Here is a 21,629-nt window from a genome sequence, read left to right on the forward strand (position 1 = left end):
TGGCTTCACAGTTGTAATGTTAGTCTACTTGTTTAAATCATCAATAACAGAATCGTAATGGCTAGGAATATTGCAGCAAATGATGATGTTATGCCCAAGATTGATATATGATATATAAAGCCAGGGGGCGCAATGAGCAAGGGCTTGGCCCTCCGAGATTTTGAGAGAATGCTTGCAGCTGGGAGGTGGGACAGTACCTTACTGCACATCCAGCGACGGGGATGTATCCGCTCTCCCACGGACCAATGGGGAGGTCATGAGGTATCCAGTGCGGGTGTGGGCTCTTTGCGGGCTCCCAGGTGCCGACTCCCAGCTCCGGTGATCACGCTGCAATTCCAGTATGGGTGTGGGCCCTCTGCGGGCTCTCGGGCGCTGATTCTGGCTCTGGTACACGCATTGCAGCTCCAGCGTGGTTATGGGCTCTCTGCGGGCTCTTGGGCACTGACTCTCGGTTCCGGTGTTCACGCTAGCGCTCCATCGCGGGTGCGGGCTCCGTGAGTGCTCCCAGGCACGCGCTCCACTCCGAGCAGGCTGGTGCAAGACGGCGACACAAATCCTGAAGCCATCATCCATTAAACAATCCCATGTGGAGGCAGACGGACCCGACCCGACTCCCGGTCCAATGGCAGATGGCGCCCGGCGTGGAAAAGTGCCGTCAGCGTCCACCTCTCTCTCGCAGCCCCAATCTCGAAGGACTCGGTCGAGGCAGCCTAACCAGCACCGCGGTCCGGGTCAGTCAGTCAGGCAGGGTCTGCACCGAGGGACGTCTCCTCCAAAGTTCCTTGTGCTATAAGAGGTACAGGTCCGATAAATAATTCCTTTGTTCTGTGGAACTCTGTATGCTATCTTTATTCTTCCGCTTCAGTCGTTTGGTGGGGTCGATGGGCTGGGTTACCAGGGATTTAAGCCGATGGCTATCCCTTCCCTCAGGAGCTCCTAGACTGAGCTTCTCACTCACTCACTCACTCACTCTTTCTATCAATCTATCGCCCTCACTCTTTCTATCAATCTATCGCCCTCACTCTATCCATCGCCCTCACTCTATCCATCGCCCTCACTCTATCCATCGCCCTCACTCTATCCATCGCCCTCACTCTATCCATCGCCCTCACTCTATCCATCGCCCTCACTCTATCCATCGCCCTCACTCTATCCATCGCCCTCACTCTATTATCTATCGCCCTCTATCATCTATCGCCCTCTATCCATCTATCGCCCTCTATCCATCTATCGCCCTCTATCCATCTATCGCCTTCTATCCATCTATCGCCCTCTATCCATCTATCGCCCTCTATCCATCTATCTAACGCCCTCTATCTATCGCCCTCTATCTATCGCCCTCTATCTATCTAACGCCCTCTATCCATCTATCTAACGCCCTCTATCCATCTATCGCCTCTATCTATCGCCCTCCCTCTATCTAGCTATCGCCCTCTATCTAGCTATCGCCCTCTATCTAGCTATCGCCCTCTATCTAGCTATCGCCCTCTATCTAGCTATCGCCCTCTATCCAGCTATCGCCCTCTATCCATCTATCGCCCTCTATCCATCTATCGCCCTCTATCTATCGCCCTCCCTCTATCTATCGCCCTCCCTCTATCTAGCTATCGCCCTCTATCTAGCTATCGCCCTCTATCTATCTATCTATCGCCCTCTATCCATCTATCTATCGCCCTCTATCCATCTATCTATCGCCCTCTATCCATCTATCTATCGCCCTCTATCCATCTATCTATCGCCCTCTATCCATCTATCTATCGCCCTCTATCCATCTATCTATCGCCCTCTATCCATCTATCTATCGCCCTCTATCTAGCTATCTCCCTCTATCTAGCTATCGGCTTCGATCTAGCTATCTGCCTATCTATCGCCCTCCCTCTATCTATCTGTCTATCGCCCTCCCTCTATCTATCTGTCTATCGCCCTCCCTCTATCTATCTGTCTATCGCCCTCCCTCCCTCCTTCTATCTATCGCCCTCCCTCCCTCCTTCTATCTATCGCCCTCCCTCCCTCTATCTATCTATCGCCCTCTCTCCCTCTATCTATCTATCGCATCACCACAGCATCACTCAGGGGCACCACAACATCACTATGCGCTACCACAGCATCACCGAACGCCACAGCATCACTCAGCGCCACCACGGCATTAATCTGTGCAACCATTCAACAACAACTGGTTCAATATATGTTCTCTCAATGTTTCAAGCTTCATTACAAATGTCACAAAAAGATGTTAATATTTCACATCTGTTCTTGGATTTGTCACAATAAAATACACTGAACATAATCTTCACAAAAGTTATTTAGAAAAGCTTAAGCTATTGCCATTATAAATTACAACAACTTTTATTTAAGTATTATTAAAAAAAATTAAAAGCCATTGTTATTTGTAATATTTTGTAATATCAATACATCTAAGTCCCGTAAATACAACACATATTGCATTACAAATGCTATAGGTGTCACTATAACTATTGGCACTGTAAATGACAAAGCTATTAATTTCGCTATTTTCAAAACCAACACATAAATAAAAAATGTGTCATTTACAATACCAATAGCTCAAACTTTCCTAATGCGAGACCTATTGCATTGCAAATGCTTGTTTTTTATTGTGGCAGATTTATATAGCGCGAACTGCACCCCAAGGTATTGGAGCACTTTACATGAGCAGAAGTTATGTTACACAAGGACACATTAATTTTTGGGGGGAGGCATGGGGAGAGTAAGTGATTTGCCCAGAATCACAGGATGTGGAGTCGACCCCAAGGCTCGAACCTTGGTTTCCCATTTCCAAAGTCGGCAGTCAAGCCGTGAGACCACATCCTCTCCCCATTTTCTGCCATTGTTGCCACTGCCTCTGCCTCTGCCTCCTGGCCACCACCACTGCGCCCGACCCACTCATGGAGGTGGGCGGGTACAGGTATACAGCAGGACTGTGGGCATGGGGCTAGTGTCAGCTGACGGCAGGCACTGCGCGCTGAGGGGCCTGCTCATTTGTAGCAGCGGTCAGCGGAAGTTTCCATGATAGTTGTTGGCTCTGGCTTTGCTTTGCCGGTCCACTGGGGGTTTAGCACCTCTCAGTGCATATTTTCTCCAGGAGGCGGCCAGGCAGTGATTTCCAACCCCTGGGTGAGGGCCGTATCAGTGACTAATGCTCCCAGCATGCCTAATTACATGCTCCAGCCAAGCTAGTATTCTTGCTCACCGTGTGAGCTCTGTGCGGCACGACCTAGCAACCAATTGACGATTAATGCTTCTGGAAACAAGGAAACCATATTGGGTTAGTGCTTTGAGTTTAGGCTTGAGTTTGGGCTTACGGTTCTGTTATCCCCATCTGCCACTTCCATCTGCCAACGAAACCATCTAAATCAACTAAACTGGACAACCAACCAGCTGAATTATCAAACTAGTAAATAGGTCTTCAAGTGGATGATATATTGGACCCGGAGTGTTTTTTTACCGCTCAGCTCCACATGCGTGAATGTGTGTCGTGGAGGCGGCAGTTGGAAGAACAGGGTGAGGAGGTAGGTGGTTGCACTCCTGACACTTTGACCCTTTGGCGCTGAAGCTTTCATTGCTGGTGATGGTGCGGAACTGCTTTGAAGGCATCTGTTGACTTGCTAGTTAAGTCACCTTAAGGCACCCAGGGAGAAGTGGGGAATTTGAACTATCACTATTACTATCACTAACCCTATATGGTTTATGGAGTGTGCCAATAGTGTCACTAGTGAGCCCTGAAAATGTCCAAGCGCAAGCTTCTGGAAGAGAAAGTGGCCATCTCCAAACCAGCCCAGGGGTCCACCAGCATCGACTGCTTCTTAGAACGTGTGGTGGGAGTCATTGATAAGGAAATTGTACGGGCAGAGTGATGCCTGTCTTTGGAATTCGGATGCTTGGGAGAGTCTCTATTGAGCACTCGAGATCCAACCGGGGAGTTGGGCAATAGGCAGGTGCCACCTGTGTCACTAAGTCCTACTATTGTTGTTGTGGCCTCCAACCAGCAGGATACTGTACCCCAAGTAGCCTCAATTTATACCTTTGTCCCTCAGGCAGTTACTGAGGACGGTCCACCAACAAAGAAATGAAATGGAGCCAAGCACGGAGGCAAACAACCAGGCAAAAAAGGGGGTCGAGATTAACCCGGGCCGAAGTCCAGACTGGACTCGTGGAGTGCCCCTCCTGATGCAGACGATTTTATACCTTCGTCCAATGTGGTCAACCATTTTGAATTTGGAAGCAAAAAACCTGTCTCTAGGTAAATCTGGATTGCACTGTGGGCAAAATCCAAGATTTACTCACTGCATGCCTTTCCCCGATCGTAGATAGACTGGCTAAGTTGGAAGATTCGGTCTCTCAGCTTTTGTCTCTACCAATCTGTAAGAAAAATCAAAGCAGCTCTAGGATACCCCCCACTGGCGATGGCCCCCACAATGCTATGCCTGTTGCCCCAGAATTGCCCAATGTCTTATAATGCCTTCTGGCATCTCTGCCAGCCCTTTATCACCTGTCCCTCCAGACAACAAGTGGGGGCCGGCAGGGGCAAGTGGGTATATTCCCCATGTGGGTCTTTGATGGGGTGATGGGCCTGCAAAAGGTGAGTTTGTTTAGGTGGGTCCTAGGTGGCCTACCTGCCCCATTCGGGACCTCTTTGATTTCCCTCCTGATTGGTGTCCTTATGTGGCTATTTTGACCAATGTTCCACTATTAAGTTCTTACTAAGAAGAAACATCTGCCCAGCTGAAGAACGAAGTTTACCACTGGCTGTCACGTAACACCGATTTTAGGAGAAATGAGTTAAGTGACATACTATGTGTTAGGAGGGTTGGCTGGCTGGGAACGTCACCTAAGAATAAAAGTGGTGATTGTGTGGTGGTGAACTGTAAAGATCCAATATTGGCAGAACGTCTAATCAGGAGGGGTTCCAAATTGCGATAGGTGGAGACACTTATTGACATTGCCCCATTGTGCTCCTTTTACATCACCAATACTCACCCAGCTAGTAGTGTTCCCCTAGGCCCGTGGTTCCCAAACTGTGCGCCGTGGCACCCTGGTGCGCCACTAAAACCAGCCAGGGGCGCGGCGGTCGCAGTTGCTGAGAAGAATCCATCCGGAATTACCTTGGCCGTTTGTATGCACTGCAGCTGGCGCCCAGTAGGTGGTGCACTTGCTGCCTCTTCGCCCCATGATTTTTTACTCCGTTCGGCACCTGAAGGTCTGTTTTCTTTCGTTCTCTCTCTGTTGCTACAGCCTGAGGCCCTTCGGATGCAGGGAGAAACGGTCACACATGCCTGCCCCGCATTGTAAATGGGAATTACGCAGAAGCACTGTCCTGAGCACCCGCTCGTCAGCAGCAGCCTATAGCTGCAGACCCTTTCACAGTTCCAGTTCAAGAGATGCACTTATTCTAGGACATACCCTCTTTTAATTGCTCTTCTTCCCACAACATTTTTTTCATGGTTTTCTAGTTTTTCTACTGATTAGTGTTTGCAAGGCGCCGAAAGTTAAAACAGGGAGGTGATATATTGGTATAAACTGAACATTTTCAAAGCAATATTTTCGTCTTAGAAAAAAGCCCCCCTCATCCGCGCACGTCTGAAAGATGTTCCCCAGTTAAAACTCCCTTTCAACAGGTTATAGACAACTGCAAAATGTCAAGGTTTAGATTTCCTTCAAGGAATGCAGCTGTTTCACATGAGTGCCACACAAAAACTTAGAGCTTGATGCAATTAGCTCAAATACCCTTTCTCCACCTTGCAACTTAAAGTGTGTGTTAAACTCAGATGCTACTTCAGTTTTGAGCCTGACAACAGATTCAGTGGAGTTCACCGTCAGTTCGTTGGGATGTCATAATAGCTCATGGCAATGTCAATGTTCTTGGAGGTACAGAGTCAAATTAGCAATGAAAAGTATTTGCAGTGCAAAAGTTTATCAGAGAAAGCTAATAGAGACATTAAATAAATGACTCGGAAAGAATGAGCAAATATTGACCAAATCGCTAGGAATGCATCTTAAACCTTCTTTTCATAAAGCAGCAACAGTATGATGTTCCAAAACGTATTCAGAAAAATGAGGCCTCCAAAAGTGACTGTAAAACAACACGTTATAAAACATAAAAAACTAGATGGAAAACATTTTTACAGGGAACTACACCACAAGAATGCTGAATCTAACTAAGGCAGAATTCTTGTTTGCATCAGCCGCCTGACACCTCTTCAGTGCTTAATCAGTGCAGTTGGTTGCAAGTGGTAGGCACCAGTATTGCGGTTTAGTTACTTGTTCTTATTTTTCATCACTTGACTTAGACAGAGAGCAAGTTAAAGAAAAGCAAAAAAAGGAGAAAGAAGAATGAACTGAAAGACAAAATAAGAAAAAATGCACAAGTGAGACCAAGAGACAGGAAATGTAGAATCGTGGAAGAAACAGACATGCGACGTAATCAAGACTAGGCAACCTTTATATGTCAAAACCATGGCATTTGGGAATTCTGGTGACAGGGTCCTTAGAAAGACGTCTCATTACTGACAACACCAAACAAAAGACCAATACAAAGGAGAATATTCTGGATACTTGATCAAGTACAAAAGAAATAGTAAGTAGAAAGCAGCAATCTCACGAAGTACAATCAAAGCAATATTACTGGTATAGAGGTACATTCTTCACCCTCACAAAGACTATCTTGGGTTGTACACAATACACGGCCAACACATGGAAAAACCAATCAGCAATGTAGGGGTGTAGGTGATTCCTTCAGGGGTCATTGGTATGGGACTGTAGGTAACCTTTCAGTGGTTGCCAAATGTCACAGGGGTGTGATGTAGCAGTCCTTTTGTTTTTTAAATTATATATGTCTATTATATTTGTTTCTGAAATACGAGCCTTACATTCTCCGCCCGCCATCAAAAAATAGTAATATAAAGGGGAGCCGCACCAAACGGCCAATTGGTCAAAGGAGCCGCGGGTCAAAAAAGTTTGGGAACCACTGCCCTAGGCGGATCTTTTGTACAAGGTAGGATGCTGGCCCTAAGTTTAACTCCCCTTGTGGTCAGAAATAGGTTTCAGCAACTTTCTGAACTAGAAAACAAAGACTGTCTCCATGGGCACGAGAGCCCTTGTGTTGCTCCTCTTTCCTACATTGCGCTTGTTTTTTTCAGAATCATGCCAAGGATTAAACAGGGCTAAAGGGGAGGAGAGACTTAGTGAGTATATCCCTATTTCATTAGATATACATTTTATGGAGAAGGAATTGCCTTTGTTTGAATCTCCCGCCACTGGCACTGCCACTGCCACTGATTGGCATCCTCCTTGTGTCCATCTTTATGTCCAATCTCTCACCTGCGATCACCCCATGGCCGGACGGGTGTTGTTGGATATTCCCGTCAAGTCCATCGTAGCACCACCAGAAGAAGAATTGATGACACTACTGTTGTCGTGGATTATCGCTGGCCTCCAGGGGAAAATTATGAATCCCGAGTAGGGAGGATCATTCATTGACACCCATGACATAGTTATAATGCAGGAAACTTGGGCACTGGAAAAATGTTTTGGATCTGGGTACCACAACTTTGTTCAAAAAGCTTTATTTCGATAAATAAATACCATTAAAGCTGCACAATTTGGATAAAAAATACATGAAAGAGGCACACAATACACTTCTTAAAAAGATCATAAAATACATTATATAAAATGTTTAAAAAGAGTTGGTGCACGGAGAATAGTCAATGGAGTTCGAATTTTTTAGATATAATAAAAGCTTGGTGTGCACCAGTGTAATGACGGAAGGGAGTGGAACAATATAAAACAGAGTCCATTTTCAAAGTTCATGGTTTAGACTTTAAAGTCCTTGCTCTAATGCCCCATGCCCACTTGAGGTATTTGGCAAGGCCACAAGCATAGAGATCCCGGGAATCTGATTTTAGGATGCGCAAAGCGGCTAGGTGGCTGCCGGTACCCATATTGATGCAGACTGGCTTCAGCCAGCACCTTCTGGGGGCCTTGTAGGCTGGACAGAAGAACATGAAGTGGGCAATTGTCTCAGACAGGGCATCACAACATGGACAAGAAGCTGAGGTTTGGTATGGAGGCAACCACTGCGCAGTCATTTCTCTTAATCGCAGGGTGCCTACCCTAAACTCAAAATATTGAGCTCTGTCGTGTGGCTGCTGGATAAAATCTAGGTAAGACTCATAGCAGGGGGAAGTCTTGTGCTGCAAAAACTCTTCTGAAAGCCTGCCTAATCTTGTGTTTAGACCTTCATTTCTTGTAACCCACTGCCAGTACAGCCTCTTGACCTCTGCCTTAGGAGGGGCAGATCTGTTCTTCCAATCCTCACTAAGGCCCAAATCACAGAGAAGTTTCTTTACATTTGTGAGCCAGGGGATTTTCTGCCACCCATCCATGTCCATGATCTCTCCCAGACCCATTGCATACTTTGATAACTCTCAGGTCCGCCAGAGGGGTACCCAGAGCAAGAGTGGGTGGAGTCGTGCCGTATCCCTAACTGAATGGCAGCCTAAATCATATAAAAGGGGCTTGGTGGGAGCCCTCTGGGGGAGCATCATTAGACCCCTTAGGAATTTGTTCTCTGATTGAGTGATTTGGTCTATGTTAGAAAAGCCCCACAGTTCAGCACCGTAGAGGGCTGAACTTACTGCCTTGGCCTTGTAGATTGTGAGGGCGGGGGCGATTGGTCTGCTCACCGAAGAGCGATGTTCTTTTAGTAATGACCCTACCACCCTTTTATGGGCCAGGAGCATTTTCTGGATGTGTGAAGACCAATTCATTGAATCGGAAATACGAATGCCCAAATAATCAAAGGTGGTTACCCTTTCTAACTGGACAGTATTTAACACTGGGGGGTTCCTAAAAGTTTTAGATGGATTTAGGGTAAGGAACTTCGTTTTTGTGGTATTAATAGAAAGCCCTCTCATTGTGCAGAAGTGTTGGAAATTAGCAAGGAGGGTCTGCAGTCCACTGGGGGTTTTGGAGAGGAGCAGGGTATCGTCGGCGAACAGGAGTGTTGGAATCTTTTCGCCCGCCAGGGATGGGGCATCAGATGGTGTTTGCTGTAAAAAATCTACCACCCCATTCACATACAGAGAGAATAGGGTGGGAGCTAGCACACATCCCTGGCGAACTCCCCTGTTCACCGGTATACAAGATGTTTTTTCCCCCCTGTGGCCCCCATCTCACTTGGGCAAAATTGCCCTCGTGTAGGCGGATTAGTATACTTACAATGTACCTTGGGACCCCCTGCTCTACCAGGACCTGCCACAGGCGCTCACGTGGGACCAGGTCAAAGGCAGTCTTAAGATCGATAAAAGCAAGGTAAAGACTGCCTTTGCCAATTCTCACCACCTTCCAATAAAGGAGGAGCAACCTGAATGCCTGCTCGATAGTCCCCATGCCTGCTCTAAAACCAGCCTGGTAGTCCGAAAGGACTTGATTTTCGTCTGCCTAGGCTAGGATTCTTTCCGGCAAAACACGTCCTACCACCTTTTACGTGGAGTCTAAGAGGCTTATAGGGCTATAATTTGCGGGATTATCCCTAGCATCCTTCTTAAAGATTGGGACCACTTCCACCCCTTTCCAGGAGTCCGGAATCGGGCACCCCCTGTCGATTGCATTCAGAAGTAATACTAGAAATTTGGCCCAGGTTGCTGGATCAGCTCGAAGGAGATACCCTGGTAGGCCATCAGGCCCAGCAGCTTTTGTTGGGACGATTCGGCAAATGGCTGTTTCTACCTCCTTTTCTGTAAACGGAAGTGGGTTGGAATCCCCTAGGGTTAGTCGAGGCCATCTAAAATAGCCTCTCCATCGTCAGTGTAAAGACTCTTGAAATGGTCAAACCACACTTTGCAAGTGATGTTATTAGTGATAAGCTCAGAGTCAGGGCGCGTTGTTTTCCTCAGTAAATCCCACAATAAGTTGGCATCCCTTCCCAGACTAGCAGCCGAAAGGGCCTGCCAGTGCTGCTCCTCAAAATCTTTTTTTTGCCTTTAATACTGCCTCCTTATACTCCCTTCTTGCTAACGTTATGCCAGTTCTAGACTTAGTTTTAACGGCCTTTATTAGTGCCGTTTTTTTCTGCCTACAGGATGCCGTAAACCATGTGCCATTAAAATTACTCCTAAGTTGTGTTTTATTGCTATTTGTGTTAAGAAAAAAAGAGCCCAGGGTTTTTATGGTTTCCTCGTAGATTATAGGTATCTTCTGCGTGGCATCACTATCGTTTAAGATAGTTTGTAACCCTAATAAGGCTCCAGATAAAGTAGATCTGATGCCCGATAGTTTTAATTCATCAAGGGCAACTTTACTCCATTTAAGGTGCCTCCCGGAATAAGATGGAATTATTTCTCTAGTCTGTGTTGGGTTGGTTTTTGCCGAATTAACGTGCGTAGGCGACCATTGTGATTTAAGCGAAAGGCTTAGGGGATTATGATCGCTGTCAGCAGTTGGGAGAACCTCCATATCCAATAAGTTCCTCCAGGAGGTACAATCAAGTAAGATGTAATCAATCCTGGAGGAATGCCCAGGCCTATTGAATGTATGGGCTCCCAACGAATCCGATGTTGACCTTCCATTGATTGCCCTTAGCCCATGTTCCAAACATAAGGAGTTCATCTGTATCGCTACTTGGGACCACTTTTCCACAGGCGGTAGATTCAATAGGGGGGATTCCCAACTTAGCATCTTCCTCGTCTGTGCCTAAGATGTCTTCCGAAGCCAACGGTTCAAAAGTACAGTTGAAGTCTCCCGCTACCAGGGTGTAAGATCCCACAAAACAGCGGGAGAGTTCAGCTTCCAGGCACGCAATGATGGGAGATTGTACGCCACCCCTTTTACCGCGAACATAAATATCAAAGATCTCAAGTTTCTTTGAGGTCTTATTGTCCTTCAAAGTTATCCTCAGGAGGTCTGGGCAATTACAGTCTATCTGCTGAACTGAGCAATCGAGTGAGATGTTGATCCAAATCAACAGACCACCGGATGGCCGCCCCTTTTTAGAAATTGATGGAGCTGCTGGAATGTGGTAAGTAGCAAAACCTACTTTATGATGGGGTACCAGGCTCCAAGTCTCCTGAAAGAGACAGATGCCGTATGTACCGACAAAACTGTTCCAATCAGGCAGAGCTAGATTCTTTTGGAGCCCGGCAATGTTCCAAGACAAGATGTTAAGGGTTGGAATGCTGGCTGCTGTATCACTCCTGGTGGGCCCCCAGGTTGTCTGCATTGGGGAACCGCAACTATAGCATAGAAGCCATTCCCTCCAAAGCTGGAAGCCCTTCTGGCAGCCTCATAGTATGGGTTAGAAATTCCATGGACTTAATTGTTAAAGCATTAGTAATCCATAGTAATGATATTCTGGGCCTCTCTTTGAGACGCCCTAAAGAAACCAAGGTTGATCTATAGTATGTTTATAATCGCTCATCTCCCCGTAACAGGGAATCTCCCACGCTACACCAGTTGGCATGCCTGTTGTCCTCGAGAGATGTTTGCAGTCCGCTCATTATCGCAGCGGATTTCAATGTCCCTTCGAGCCACTGGATGGTTTGTCATCCGTCTTTAGCTTGGAAGACGAGGCCAGAAGCATTCCTCCTCTTGAGATTAATTCCCTTTTCTCTTGGCCAGTGGCAGGGATGCAACAGTTTACCGAAACACTAAATCATGGTATTTGTGCATGCAATAGGAGGTTTCCGTCAGATTTAAAGTGCGCTCGCACATTTTCACGGGGTCCCAACCGCAGCAGAGTCGATCACGTCCTATGGGATTTAGAGCGATGGCATCTAGCAGTTGACTTTGAAGTTTTCCCTCGCACTGATAGTGATCATAGCACCCTGCGGCTTAAGTTGTGAGGTACTTCCCTCTGGAATTTTAATCTTTTAGTAAAGAAGTGTGACACCTGGGGTAGTTTGAACAACAACATGAAATCAATAAAATGTTCTAAATTATCACTTGACTTGACCTCCCAAGCTGGTATTTACAAAGTATTTAACGAGATGCTTAATCTGCTCATTGATCATCCAGGCGAAGGGTTGCTATTAGATATCGTACTACCCTGTAAGTCCCCTGAACTCTCATTGTACCAAAGTCCAAGAGGGCAAAATATCTTTAGACCCAAGCCGCCTCTGTTGTGGTATAATAAAGGGCGCCATCAGTCAAAGTACATACATCAAGAACCACAAACCTTTTAAATAACTTTGCAATTTGTTAAAAAAAATAGAAACAGATTAAAGGAAAACACCTTTATTGTCGAGAATGGATCCCTGTGCCATTGGTTCATGTACCCATGTCGTGAGATTGAGTGATGTCTGCAGTTTGTTTAGGTTGTACCGCCAGCATGTTCGGCAGGTGTTTGAAATTGATAAAAATACTGGTATTTTCATACTATTCATCCTTTTCTTCCTATAGGTCATTTTAGGGCTGTCGCCTGTCTTTCAAATGAATAACCAAATAAAATTTGTTGTAAAAAAAAAAATACTTTATTGGGAGTGCTTTTTAAAAAAAAAAAAGAAAAACATTTATTTTCTATCCTCGTATGAAAGGGGAGAGAAAAAGGAAAGAAGAGAAAGAGAGACAAAAGGAAAGGGGAGACAGCGAGAGGAGCAGAGAGACAAACTGGGGAAGGTATTGTATGATTGTTGGTGCGCGCTGCTTGCTAAATTCGCGCTGCTTTGATTAAGAAAAAGGCGCGCTTGTGGACAAATTGAGATAGAATTTGTGTGTTTTTTAAACTTTTTACTTTACTCACCTCACTCGAATCGCGATCCCTTAGCTCCACCAAACACTCCCCCTGCTCACCTCCCTCAGGCTTCAGCCAATCGGCCTTGACGGGGTGGAGCCTGGAGGCGGGAGGTTTGTTGAAAAGTCAGTTCCTCGCAGTAAGCAGACAATTGTATGATTGTTGGTCCGCGCTGCTTGCTAAATCCGCGCTGCTTTGATTAAGAAAAAGGCACGCTTGTGGACAAATTGAGATAGAATTTGTGTGTTTTTAAAACTTTTTACTTTACTCACCTCACTCGAATCGCGATCCCTTAGCTCAACCAAACACTCCCCCTGCTCACCTCCCTCAGGCCTCAGCCAATCGGCCTTAACGGGGTGGAGCCTGGAAGCGGAACGTCAGGCCATATGCATATCCTCCCACTGGAGTGCAGCGGACTGGCGTAGCAGACGGGCGCAGCGGGCGTGCCTAAGGCAAGCCTGTCTGCGCCCGTCCGTGCCAGACCGGGTCCAGGGACCATGAATCCTGCGCAATTTCTCTCCTATCCCTCCAAGACACTTAGAGAGTGGCAGTCTCCGTCCACAACGCTCCCCCCAGCGGCCCATGAGCATATTCTGTCCTTGGGTATCTCACGCAATGTGTTGCGCCCCCCCCTTGTTAATAGAGAGCGTGCGGCTATCCTTCCCCCTTCCAACACTAGGCCCCTGGCATTAAGTAATGACACGTCTCTCCGGATGCTGTACCTTAACACGCGTTCTATGGTGAAACACCAGTTAGACATATTCATCTTACGGACCACTGAAAAACCAGACGTGCTATTATTCACTGAAACAAGGCTCACCTCCGATTCGACCCCGGACTTCCTGGCCGCCCTCCCCCCAGAGTACTAATTTCTCTTTTTTTTATTTATTTATTTTTATCCTCATTTGCCGCCAAGGTTCCAAACTACTGACAACTTAGACAGGAGCAAAAAAAAAGAGAAGGGTGCCGCCGTGCTGCCTCAGTCGAGACTGGTAGGGAGGTCAAATTGTGGGTGCCCGATCCCAACAACAACGGCTGGCTCCCCCTTAGTTTGACCCCTATTGTCCAATTGGCAGATGTTAACCAATCTCTGGTTGCCTCGATTGCTATCAACAAACCATGTGCCGAGCGGAAGAGGGAGAGCGGCCAGATGAAGTAGCAGGGAGGTTGTACTAGGCAACATAATCATCGGAACTGGAAAAAAAAAAAACAGTTTGTTCAATGAGACCGGTCAAGTAGATGCCAAAAGGCTCTCTTATCTTGTTTCCCTGCCCTAGCAAGATCTAATTTTGAAATCCGTAGGAGCGCTGTGTACCAATCATGAAATGTAGGCACTGAAGACTCTTTCCATCGTTTGCATATTTCTCTACGGGCCACTAGGATGGAATAAAACAGGAGATTCTTCGTAGTGCTTCGAGTCAGATCCATTATTCCAAAAATTGCGAGACGCAGATCTATCACTACTGTGCATCCCATGGCAGTCGAGAGCTTGCTGCTTATTGAATCCCAGAAAGAAGTTAACTGAGGGCACTCGAAAAACATATGTGAATACAGGGCCTCTGTTAGACCACACCGTGCACAAGCCACTGGGGCCCCTGATGAAAATTTAGAAATCTTTTGTGGAGAGTAGTATGCCCTGTGCAGGGTGAACAGATGGTTCCTACGAAGCCAAGCTGGCTTAACTAAGTCCCACAATACCTTGTAGGACACAGTCCAGAGATCGTTTAGATTAAGATCAGAGATCGAGGTGCCCCACAATTGCTCTGGGAGATAGAATTCCCCATCGATTTCATCCATTATTAACGTATACCAAAGGGAAACCTCTTTTTTTACAGGTGGTTGATCTACTAGAAGGGATTCAAGATAGCTACCTCCCCCTATTGGAAGCTTATTAAAGCGTGTAGCTTGTGTTGTTAATGCTTGAGCCCAACTAGATATTTGTAGATATTTAAATCTTGAAAGGTTGGGCCCAATTTTACAAGCTAGATCTTCCCAGGGGAGCAAAGACCCTTCCACAAAGAGATCTCCCCAGACTGCTATCCCAGCTTCTCTGAGCGGGACGACCAAAGTATCCCCCACCCAACCTGGGGCCCCCGGAAGAACCCAAATTGGTGCTCTACTAGAGTTATACCCCAGTTGTGTTGAAGATCTTATCTTAGCCCAAGTTTTTGCCAAGCCCTGTAGCACCTTCAATTTCACCTTTTTAAAGAATTTGGGATGGCCAAACTTAAACAAGAATCCTGACTGGCCAATTCCTTCGCCCTTCAATAGTGCTTCAAACATGCTCCCAATGCCCTCTCCTGTGGGTGTTTTTAAGAGCATGCGCGCATGGGATAGCTGGAATGCCCACGCATAGATCTGCAAGTCCGGACCCGCCAGGCCCCCCTTCTCCCTACGGCGTCTAATCTTTTTCCAGGCTATCCTTGGATTTTTATTTTTCCAAATAAATGAGGTTATCTCGCCCTGTAACTTGGCTAACAAAGAAGAGTCAAAACAAAGGGGGATTGTATTAAATAAAAAAGAGACCTTCGGTAGGATGGACATTTTCACCAGATTTACTCTGCCTAGTAAGGAAAGGGGAAGATACATCCAGGCTCCCATTAATTTTCGACATTCTTTCGCTACTAAAGAGAAGTTGGAAGACGCAATCAAGTTGATATCTTTAAGAATGTTCAGCCCTAAGTAGCGCAAGCTAGTACTGAGTTGTTCATTGAGGCCACTAGCCTCGTCGTTCCATACCATTATTTCTGTCTTTGAGGCATTTACCTCGTATCCGGAGACTTCTCCAAATTCCTCTGCCAACCTAATAGCTGCCGGAAATGCAGAGCTGATCTCGGATGTCAAAATCATGACATCGTCAGCATACAGCGCAACCTTCTTCTCCCAATCTCTATATATAAAAGGCTTGATGTTGTTATCCTCTCTTAGTTTTTGAGCAAAAGGCTCAATATAGATGTCAAAAAGCAGGGGAGATAGAGGGCAGCCCTCTCGAGTTCCTCTAGTGATGGTAAAAGGTTCGGACAAACCCCCATTAACAAGTACACATGCAGTTGGACTGTGGTACAACAATTTCACAGCTCTACGGAAGCCCTCACCCACACCGAACTTAGCCAGGGCCCCCGACAGATACAACCAGTTGACCCTGTCGAAGGCTTTGGTGGCGTCCAACGTTAGAATGGCCAACGGGGCAGCGTCTGAGGTCGCCATGTCAATGGCGCCTATTAAGTCATTGATCAGACTCCTGAGGCGGAAGCCGGGAGAGCGCATAGCGCATTGCATTGCTTTTTAAAATTGTAAAACTGTCACGAATTTACTTGTGCTAGCCTTTAAAACTCACCACAGCAATTCTGTAAACTGCTAAGAATCGAGCACTTCACTCAGTTCAGGTAGCGGACTCTAACGCTGCCGGCTGACCCCTAATTGATTCACTCCTCTGACGCTCGCAGCGCGAGGACTCAGGCCACGCCCACTTGTTTGGCCACGCCCCCCCGGAGACGACTACATAACGCTGAGTAAAAGCGCCAGGTAGCCCATTGATCAGACTCCTGAGGCGGAAGCCGGGAGAGCGCATAGCGCATTGCATTGCTTTTTAAAATGGTAAAACTGTCACGAATTTACTTGTGCTAGCTTTTAAAACTCACCACAGCAACTCTGTAAACTGCTAAGAATCGAGCACTTCACTCAGTTCAGGTAGCGGACTCTAACGCTGCCGGCTGACCCCTAATTGATTCACTCCTCTGACGCTCGCAGCGCGAGGACTCAGGCCACGCCCACTTGTTTGGCCACGCCCCCCTGTCCCCTCCCTCAACAATCATTTTATAATGTGTCTATGGCGGAAGCGCAGCGGACGAGCGCAGCGGGAGCGCCTAAGGCAAGCCCGTCTGCGCCCGTGTGCGCCCGACCGAGCTCAGAGCCCACACCCCCGGCCGGGCCCAGCCTCCCTCTAATCAAATATTCACAAGAATCTCTGCACCAACTCAGAGAACCTTTACACACTAGGTGCAACGGACTCATTACCCCGGAGGACAAGCATCCAAGATGCCCGAACTGCGCCTACAGGTTAACGCTTTCCCCCCATCCAGAACCCGCCTGCCTCGAGATGGCTCTGCTCAATTGTAGGTCCCTTCCTAAGCACCAGACAGAAATCAACCTACTGCTGACAGACTCCGCCATTGACGTCCTGTTTTTAACAGAAACTTGGCTGTCTACAAGTTCCGACCCGGACATTATCCAATCATTACCACCTGGGTACCTCATCAAAACCCTCAACAGACCGAAGGGAACGGGAGGGGGTTTAGGGATTATATATCGCGACAACCTATCATGTCAGTTTAAAGACAGCCCCATCCTAGATAGCGAAAATGTTCTTTTCTCCTTACATCTGCCTCCATCTCCCACCCTATCTCGGGTCTTAATCTACCGCCCACCAGGACCGGTAGGGTGTTTCATAAACTCACTAATGGACGCCATCTCCTCTCTTGCCTGCGTGACTCCAAATTTCACAATCCTTGGAGACTTAAATCTCCACTTCGATGACCACGCTAACAAACTTGCCTCAGATTTAAAAAACGATCTAACATCCCTCAACCTACAACTGCGCAGCAATGAACCTACTCATATGAAAGGACATCTGCTAGATCCCATTTTTTCCAATCTCACCAAACTTTCCATACAAACTCCTCTCCCCCTGCCCTGGTCAGACCACTTCTTGGTTCCTTTTAAACTTCAACTGCCAGGGAAGAAGTCGGAAACTCCCCGTCCCCAGGTCCCATCACGCCCATGGAAAAAATTGGACACCAACCTATGGGGACGTTCGCTGTCAACCACTTTACCAGTAGTAGACCCAGACCCCTCTAAAGCCGAAGTCCAATTGCATAAATGGATTAACGATTCCCTTAATTCAGTCTTGCCACTCAAACCTCTTCCAACTAGCAGGAAATCCTCCAAACTGCCGTGGTTTACTCAGGAATTACGTGAACTAAGAAAGAAAGGCAAAAGGCTAGAGCGCCAATGGAGAAAAAACTGGATTACAGAAGACAAAAGTGAATACAGAGCCCATATTAGGCTCTATAAAAACACTTTAAAAACAGCGCAGGCCTCCTACTTCGAGGATCAAATAGCCTCAGCGGCCAATTCCGCAAAAGAGACCTACCGCATAGTTAATCTCCTCACCAAAATGCAGGACCCACCGCCGACTCCAGATCTGGAGGGCGTAAAATGTAACCAGATGGCCGAATTTTTCTCGGCAAAAATTGAAAAAATCCTGACCTCCCTACCGGCCCCTTACATCTCCCAAGGATGCTCTATCTCCTCTCCTCTCCAAGACGCCCCGAGATTATCCACCTTCCCCCAAATCACCACTGAGATGTTTCTTAACATCCTACATACGATCAAAAGTGGTGCCCCGTCAGACCCAGCCCCGATCAGTAAACTCAAGCTGGTTGCTTCTACTGTAGCCCCCCCCTCTTACCAACTTGATCAATGCCTCTTTCAAAGCTGGCACAGTCCCGGCAAACTGGAAAAAAGCCACTGTCAGGGCGCTTATAAAAAAGCAGCATCTTAACCCTATGGACCCATCTAACTTTAGACCTATCTCACTGCTGCCGGCCATCAGCAAAATCGCCGAACGTGTAGCAAACCAACAACTCTCCGAGTTCCTAGAAACTAATCACCTCCTCCGCCAGTCTCAGACAGGTTTCAGACCGGGACAAGGGACCGACACCGCACTGTTAGCCGTGGTCGAAGAAACTAGGAGCATTATGGACGCAGGAGGATCAGTGGCAGTGATCCTCCTCGACCTAAGTGCCGCCTTCGACACGGTGGACCATGCAACCCTCATACAACGGCTTGGTCTGATAGGAGTGGCGGACTTCGCCTTAGCCTGGATTCAATCTTTCCTCGAAGATAGGTCCTTTCAAGTGGCAGATGGGTACTCCACCTCCAAGGCTCAGGCACTCAAGTGTGGGGTTCCCCAGGGATCTTCCCTGAGCCCCACACTTTTTAATGTGTACATGGCACCCCTCGAGGATGTTGTCAAACCTTTTGGCATCAAATCTATAATGTACGCCGACGACACACTGCTCGTCGTTTCCCTTAACCAATCAGACAATTCCCTCTCTAATCTATCCAGTTGTCTTGAGAAGGTGCACCAGTGGATGTGCGACTCCCGGTTAAAATTAAACGGTGAGAAATCAGAAATACTCCTCTTGGGAAATCCAAACAAAATCCCCACATCCCTTCCCTGGCCGCCATGTATGGGAACTCCACCAATCCCCAAATCCGAGGTAAAGAGCCTGGGGATATGGCTGGACCAGGATCTCAGTTTTAAGACTCAAGCTAGAAAAACTGCGGGAACCTGCTTCGGCCTCTTAAAGATGGCACGAAAGATTCTCCATCTAATCCCCCACCAATCTAGGAAGCTCCTGATGCAGGGGCTGGTGAACTCCAGATTAGACTACGGAAATGTGTTGTATCTGGGGGCTCCAGCCTCTGTAGTCCACAGACTTCAATGTCACAAAATGCGGCTGCAAGAATCCTAACAGGAACTAAAGCGAGGAGCTTGGCCAAACCAGCCCTCAGAAACCTGCACTGGTTGCCAGTAAAAGAACGGGTCAACTTCAAAACCCTGTGCATTGCCCACAGAATAATGCATGATGAAGGCCCCCTCATTCTCAGACCACTTCTGACACAGCACCAGTCCAGTAGACAATTAAGATCTAACTCCCTATCCCTCGCAAACGTCCCTAGAATTAGGAAGGCCAGAACCGGCGGTCGCCTGTTCTCTTACAATGCCCCCAGATTGTGGAACTCCCTCCCACTCTCTCTGAGGCAAGAACACAACCACCTCAGGTTCAGGAAGCGACTAAAAACCTGGCTCTTCCCCTAAATTTCCCCTGATTACCTCTCCCCGGTTTCCCCACCCTGCTGGAGTTATGGTCACTAGCGCTGGGATGCCCTAGGGTAGCTACGCGCTCTATAAATCCCCAAATCAAATCAAATCAATCAAATCAAATCAAGTCATAGGTTAACTCGAAGAGTTGGCGACCCCTGACAAAACCCTTCTGGTTAGGGTGCAAGATTTCAGGAACAACCAGGCCCAACCTCTTTGCCAATAGAGATGCGAAGATTTTATAATCTGCATTTAATATCGATATGGGGCGATAGGAGCCACAGTTGGAAGCAGGTTTACTCGGTTTTAATATAAGTGTAATGGATGCACTACTCCAAGAGGATGGCGGAAAGGCCCCCTCCCGTAGAATCCAATTAAATAAGATTGTAAGGAAGGGAGATATTTCCTCTGCCAGACTCTTATATATTTCTTCTGGCAGGCCATCTGGCCCTGCAGCTTTGCCCCCTTTGCTGTCCCGTATTGCCATCTCTACCTCCTCCTTGGTGACCTCACTTTCCAGAAGAACACTTTGTTCTTGAGATAGTCTTGGAAGGGAGATACCATCTAGCCACCTTTCTATGTCTTCAGGGTTGATGTTCTTATCTTCCTGATAAATGTTTTGGAAAAATTCTTTAAAGGAAGTTCTAATATCTATGTCTAAGGAGGCGGTTCCTTGACTAGTTGTTACGGAGTCAATAATATTACGTGCCCGGTCGGATTTTGACTTCCAGGCGAGTAACTTACCAGCCCCTTCTCCATAATCGAAGTGGGCCAATTTGCTCACTTCCCATTTTTGTAAGATACGTTGATTTAACACGGAAGCCAGATTTTCTTTAAGGGCAAGCAGTTTGGATTGTAGTATTAAAAGGTTGGTGTTAGAGTCTAGGCAGCTAGCGTCAATTTCAGTTTGCGTTGCAAGAAGTTCAGCTTCAATAGAGGCTACTTCCTGTGCATACTGTCTCCTCCTATATACAACCTTACTCTTAATTATGCCTCGGAGACAGCACTTAAACGCATCCCATACTATGCTAGGTTCTGCAGAACCGATATTTATTTGCATAAACTCAAGTGCTTCAGTTCTGATAGGAAGTACATCTTCTGTTGAAGAAAGAAGAGACCGGTCGAAAGACCAAGATCTAGGGGATGGTCTAATTACTCCTGTAAGTTCCAAAAAAACAGAAGAGTGGTCTGACAAGTGGGAAGGTAGATAGTGAATATCTTTGACTGAATCAACCAAGTCGCGACTTATCAAGATATAGTCGATTCTGGATTGGTGGTGGTATTTGTGGTTACGAAAAGAAAAACCAGATTGTTTGCCTGCTCTTTCCCGCCAGATATCGACGTAGCCATATTGGTTCATACAACTGCGCAGAAACGCTCTGGATTTGGACGGTATCCGCTATCTGCTGCTCGGGGACTTGTCTAAAACGGGATCTAGCACAATATTAAAGTCCCCAGCTATAATAATAGGCTCAGTAAAATAAATGTAAGAGATGTGAAAATAGGAGCTCCAAAGGTGCAGGGTCGTCCTGGTTGGGTCCATAAAAGCCCACAAAAGTCAGGTGTACACCACCAACATCTACTGTGGTAATCACCCATCTACCTCCAGGGTCTACCTTCTGAGTTATTATTCTTGAGCTAATAGATTTTTTAAACAAAATAGACACACCCCTTGTGTTTAGTGATTGTGAGGTTGATACCGATATGTCCATCCACCTATTCTTTTTCATAAGATCGAGTATCTCAGCCTCAATTAGATGTGTCTCCTGGAGTATAATGACCTGCGCATCCATGTCACGGAGATATTGTAAAATCCTATTAGCCCTTGGTTTGGTGCGCAGGCCATTAACATTCCAGGAGAGAATCTTGAGTTTACTCATGTGTCATATTTCCTCCTATAAAACCAGCTGGGAAAAAAAAACCTCAACCTCCTAAAACAACTACCCAAGGAGAAGCAGTTACGATGACTATATGAAAGAAAACCAATTAGGAACCAGT

Source organism: Lissotriton helveticus, chromosome 6, assembly GCF_964261635.1.
Source record: "Lissotriton helveticus chromosome 6, aLisHel1.1, whole genome shotgun sequence".
Classification (NCBI taxonomy): Eukaryota; Metazoa; Chordata; class Amphibia; order Caudata; family Salamandridae; genus Lissotriton; species Lissotriton helveticus.